This window comes from Triticum dicoccoides, chromosome 5B, assembly GCF_002162155.2.
Source record: "Triticum dicoccoides isolate Atlit2015 ecotype Zavitan chromosome 5B, WEW_v2.0, whole genome shotgun sequence".
Taxonomy (NCBI): domain Eukaryota; kingdom Viridiplantae; phylum Streptophyta; class Magnoliopsida; order Poales; family Poaceae; genus Triticum; species Triticum dicoccoides.
Genome location: NC_041389.1, coordinates 324411936 through 324418426, shown reverse-complemented (window position 1 = coordinate 324418426; position 6491 = coordinate 324411936).

Below are 6491 nucleotides of genomic sequence, written 5' to 3'. Positions count from 1 at the left end.
TCGATACCTTTATGCTAGGAATACTAAGCATGCCATGCTTATCGTGATTAAGTGTGTAGGGATCATGTGCTTTAGAATCTTTATTTTTCAAAGGCAATGATTGTTTACTCACATGTTTATGTATTATTGTTTTGATGTCAAGTTTATAGATTATTGCCTTGAATCATTTGTATCCTAATATTCATACCATGATTACATCATTTGATCAAGGACATGCTAGGTAGCATTCAACATCAAAAATTCTTTTTTTATCATTTACCTACTCAAGAACGAGGAGGAATTAATCTCGAGGATGCTAATATGTCTATGTATCTATGATTTTTTATTATTCAATGCTATTATATTATCACTTTTGTATGCTTTTTATTAAAGTAAATATGCCCTAGAGGCAATAATAAAGTTGTTATTTTATATTTCCTTATTCATGATAAAGGTTTATTATTCATACTAGAATTGTATTAATCGAAAACTTAAATACATATGTGAATACATAAACAAATACCGTGTCCCTTGTAAGCCTCTACTAGACTAGCTCGTTGATCAAAGATGGTTAAGGTTTCCTAACCATAGACATGTATTGTCATTTGATAACAGGATCACATCATTATGAGAATGATGTGATGGACAAGACCCATCTGTTAACTTAGCATCTTGATCGTTCAATTTATTGCTATTGCTTTGTTCATGTCAAATACATATTCCTCCGACTATGAGATTATGCAACTCCCGGATACCGAAGGAATACCTTGTGTGCTACCAAACATCACAACGTAACTGGGTGATCATAAAGAAGCTCCACAGGTATATCCGAAGGTGTTTGTTGAGTTGGCATAGATTGAGATTAGGATTTGTCACTCCGAGTATCGGAGAGGTATCTCTGGGCTCTCTCAGTAATACACATCATAAGAAGCCTTGCAAGCAAAGTGAATAATGAGGTAGTTCCAAGATGATGTATTATGGAACGAGTAAAGAGACTTGCCGGTAACGAGATTGAACTAGGTATGAAGATATCGATGATCGAATCTCGGGCAAGTAACATACCGATGGACAAAGGGAATTACGTATGTTGTCATAAAGGTTCGACCGATAAAGATCTTCGTAGAATATGTAGGAGCCAATATGGGCATCCAGGTTCCGCTATTGGTTATTGACCGGAGAGGTGTCTCGGTCATGTCTACATAGTTCTCAAACCCGTAGGGTCCGCACGCTTAATGTTCGTTGACGATATAGTGTTATATGAGTTATATGATTTGGTGACCGAATTTTGTTCAGAGTCCCAGCTGAGATCACGGACATGACGAGGAGTCTCGAAATGGTCTAGAGGTAAAGATTGATATATAGGACGATGTTATTCGGACACCGGAAGTGTTTCAGAGTGTACCGGGTAGTCATCAGAGTACCGAAGGGGGTACCGGACACCCCCGGGAAGATAGTGGGCCTATTGGGAGACAAGAGGGGAGAACACCAGCCCACATGGGGCTGTCGCACCCCTCATGGCAGCCGCCCAAGTGGGGGACAGTAAAGGGAGCGGGATTTGGCTTCACCCTTGCTTCCCTCTTCCCCCTTTCCTTTCCCCTCCGACACATAAGGAAGGGGGCGCCACTTGGGAAGGGACCCCAAGTAGGATTTGGCCTACTTGTGGCACCGTCCTGGCTGCTCCGTCCCCCCAGGGGAACCTAGCACAACCAGAGCATTGTCTTAGCCGTGTGCGGCGCCCACCTCCATCGTTTACACCCCCAGTCATATTTTCGTAGTGCTTAGGTGAAGCCCTGCAGAGATATCTTCACCATCACCATCATCACGTTGTCGTGTGCCGGAACTCATCCACTACCTTGCCCTCTTGCTGGATCAAGAAGGCGGAGGACGTAACCGAGCTGAACGTGTGCAGAACGCGGAGGTGCCGTATGTTCGGTACTTGATCCATTGGAGCGCGAAGAAGTTCGACTACATCAACCGCATTATCAAATGCTTCCGCTTACGGTCTACGAGTGTACGTAGATACACTCTCCCCTCTCATTTCTATGCATCTCCATGGATAGATCTTGCATGTGTGTAGAAATATTTTGTTTTCCATGCAACGTTTCCCAACATTTATATCATTTTATATTATTTTTCTGGAGTAATTTATTAATTTAGTGACCAGTACGAGTTCCTGTTTTTTGCATGTTTTTGGTTTCACAGAAAAAACATATACCTATGGAAGTCCAAACACGACGAAACTTTTTGATGATTTTTTTCTGGACAATAAGAGGCCCTTGAAGTTTTGGAGAGATACTAGAGTACCCACGTGGGGGCCACAAGCCAAGGGGCGCGCCTTGTTGTTAAGGCGCGTCAAGGTGACTTGTGGGCCCCCTGATGCTCCATTTACCCTAATCTCTATCCTATAAATACACATATATTTTGATACCGTCCGAGCGAGACATGAAACAATTTTATCGCCACCACAAGCCTATGTCCCAAAGGATCCCATATGGAGCCCCATTCCGGCACACTGCCAGAGGGGGGAGTCATTGGAGAGGCCATCTTCATCTCTCTTGCTGCCTCCATGATGATGTGTGAGTATTTCTTTCAAGACCCGCGGGTCCGTAGTAGCAGTTAGATAGCTCTCTCTCTCTCTCTCTCTCTCTCTCTCTCTATTTAATACAACAATCTCTTTGGAGATCAATCCGATGTAATTCTTGTGGTGTGTTTGCTGGGATCCAATGAGTTGTGGATTTATGATTAGGTTGTTCAATGAATTTATATGAATCTATTGAATTTCTTTGATGCATAATTTTATAGAATTGTGTTTCTCTCTCATCTATCTGTCTACTTTGCCAAGTTTGATTGATTTATCTTTAGCGGGACAGGTGCTTTGTAGTGGGTTCAATCTTGCAGCGATCTTGTCGAGTGACAGAAAGGACAAAGGCAGGTAATTTTTGTTGCCACAAAGGATAGAATGATGGGGGTTAATCTTATGTCATCTTGCTTATTGTGTCACTTTGTTTCTTGTGAACTTAATACTTTGACATGCATGCTAGATAGCGGTCTTCGGGTGGAGTAATAGTAGTAGATGCAATTGGATTATGGTCTACTTATGATGGATGAAATGTGTATGTGAGATTATGCCACGAATGATCATAGTTATAATTTGTGTTGTTCTATCAATTGCCTAACAATGATTTGTTTATCATGCCACTACATGCTTTAGAGAGAGATGTCACTAGTGAACCTATGGCCCACGGGTATATTTTCCATCAATACAAAATTCCCACAATTTTTTCCTTTACTTTATTGTCATTTTTCCTGTCACTATATATATTTGCTTTTAACCCTGTTACTAGTAAGAATAAGGTGATTGACAACCTCCTTGCTATTGTTGGGTGCAAGCAATTATATTTGTTTGTGTTCAGGTACTGCCAACGTCGCTAGCTTGGTGCCTCCTACTGGCTCGATAAACCTTGGCTCTTAAATAAGGGAAATACTATCTGCTACCGTACTACATCATCTTTCCTATTCGGGAAATCCAACAATTCCCACGGGAGAGCAGCATGTAACATGTTTTAAGACAACAGGGGCATCCCATGCCCGACACAACATCAGGGCTTTTGTCCTCTAGACAAAATATATACATTTCAACAACAAACACTACTTAACTACTATTTAGATAGTGCAGAAGCAATTCTGGATGCATAACCCTTGGTACGCCAGGCATACGGCTTAGTAGTGGATGTGACATCACCATAGCTATTTACCTTGAAGCCCCCCAGCCGTCAGCTTGAAGATGAGGACTTCCTCCTACGTACTTCACGTGGTGCTTTTGCCAGCATTTGCTCCAGTTTCGAAACAACAACACCTACCCACCAAATTCATATACCTGCACCCATTCATCACACCACTTATAGGAGGCCATCGACATGCAATCGGGAAGGCGTATCTCGAGCGAGCCCTTGAGGGGCGGAAACTCGTCGAGTGCCACTTCTTGAGCTTGCGTTGGTTTTTCCCTTGAAGAGGAAAGGGTGATGCAACCAAGTAGAGATAAGAATTTCTCTCAGTTTAAGAACCAAGGTATCAATCCAGTAGGAGGTACATGCAAGTCTCCAATATATGCACCTGCACAAACAATCAAACACTTGCACCCAACGCGATAAAGGGTTTGTCAATCCCTTCACGGTCACTTGCAAGGATGAGATCTTATAGAGATAGATATAAAAGATTACTAAAGCATAAAACAAAGTAAAAAAACAAATAAAGTGCAGCAAGGTATTTTTGGGTTTTTTGGTTTATATATCTGAAAATATATGATGGAAAATAGACCCGGGAGCCATAGGTTTCACTAGAGGCTTCTCTCTTGAAAGAAAGCATACAATGGGTGAACAAATTACTGTCGAGCAATTGATAGAAAAGCACAAAGTTATGACGACATCCAAGGCAATGATTGTGAATATAGGCATCACGTCCGTGTCAAGTAGACGGACTCCTACCTACATCTACTACTATTACTCCACACATCGACCGACTCCTGCCTGCATCTAGAGTATTAAGTTCATAAGAAGATAGCAATGCTTTAAGTACGATGACATGATGTAGAGGGATGAACTCAAGCAATATGATGAAAACCCCATATTTTTACCATTGATGGCAACAATACAATACGTGCCTCGATACCCCTACAATGTCACGGTGTGAGGACACCGCAAGATTGAACCCAAAACTAAGCACCTCTCCCATTGCAAGAAGAACCAATCTAGTTGGCCAAAGCAAACCGTAATTCGAAGAGAAATACAAAGATATCAAATCATGCATATAAGAATTCAGAGAAGATTCAAATAATATTCATAGATAATCTAATCATAAATCCACAATTCATCGGATCTCGACAAACACACCACAAAAAAATATTACATCAGATATATCTCTAAGAGCATCGAGGAGAACATTGTATTGAAGATCAAAGAGAGAGAAGAAGCCATATAGCTACTAGCTATGGACCCGCAGGTCTGTGGTAAACTACTCATGCTTCATCGGAAGGGCAATAGAGTTGATGTAGATGCCCTCCGTGATCGAATCCCCCTCCGACAGGATGCCGAAAAAGGCCCCAAGATGGGATCTCACGGGAACAGAGGGTTACGGCGGCGGAAAAGTATTTTGGTGGACACTTCTGGTCGCTTGGGAATATTTGGGAATTTATAGTGCTAGAATTAGGGTTTGAGGAGCTCCGAGGGACCCACAAGCCAATCATTGTGAAAGTTTTATTCCGTTTGGACTCCGTTTGATATTCCTTTTCTGTAAAACTCAAAAACAAGGAAAAAACAGAAACTCGCACTGGGCTCTAGGTTAATAAGTTAGTCCCAAAAATAATATAAAATAGCATATTAATGCATATAAAACATACAAAAAAGATAATATAATAGCATGGAACAATCAAAAATTATAGATACGTTGGAAACGTATCATCGAGATGACAAGCATGGTCATGCCATCCATATCCATATGGACATAGGACCGACATGTACGGTTCTCTCGCCTTGTGGCCCAGATTGGGTCGGTGGCCATGATGGTGCAGAGGCGGCAGCACTGCCTCCCTACTCCCCGACATTTCAGTCTTCAATTTCCATGGGTTGAGCCGTGGCCATGATGGTGCAGAGGCGGCAGCACTGCCTCCCTACTCCCCGACATTTCATGCTTCAATTTCCATGGGTTGAGCAGGAGCACGTCCTGGAAGTTAGGCGATGGATGGCAGCCCCCCCCCCCCCATGACGCTCCACTTGGTCTTGATCACCTTGTCAATTAAGCATGCATTGGTTATTATCATTGCACAATAAATCAAGGAAGTGCACAATCAAAGAGAAATCATCAACATGCAAAGACATAAGCAGTGCATAAGTGAAGCATAAGATGGACATTGCACATTGGCATGATCTAACACAAAAGCCATTGCACAATCATGGACATGCAAAGACATATGTTGTGCCAAAGTGAATCATGAGCACGGACATTGCACATCGACGCGATATAACACAAAAGGCATTGCACAACTATGGACATGCAAAGACATTGATAGTTCAGAATTTAAGCAAAAGCATGGATATTGCACATTGGCATGATCTAACACAAAGGCATTGCACAATCATGGACATGAAAAGACATCGACAGATCAAAATTGAAGCATAAGCATGGGCATTGCACATTCGTGTGATACAAGCCAAAGAACCGAGGATAACCATTGACATGCACATTGGCGAGATCTAAGACAAAGAAGTGCACAATCTAGCATAACCATTGACATGCACATTGGCATGATCTAAGGTAAAGCAGTGCACAATGTAGCAATGTGCATGTACAATCCAAATGGACATGCACAATCCCGCTTACATGCACATCGACTGCCACAAATTTGATGTGTACAATCTAACCAAATCATGCTAATCAAATGTACGAATATAAAAGAAATTCTAACCGCATATCCAGTCCCTTGAGAACTAGGCATTCCGCTTGAGGTGGAGATGAAA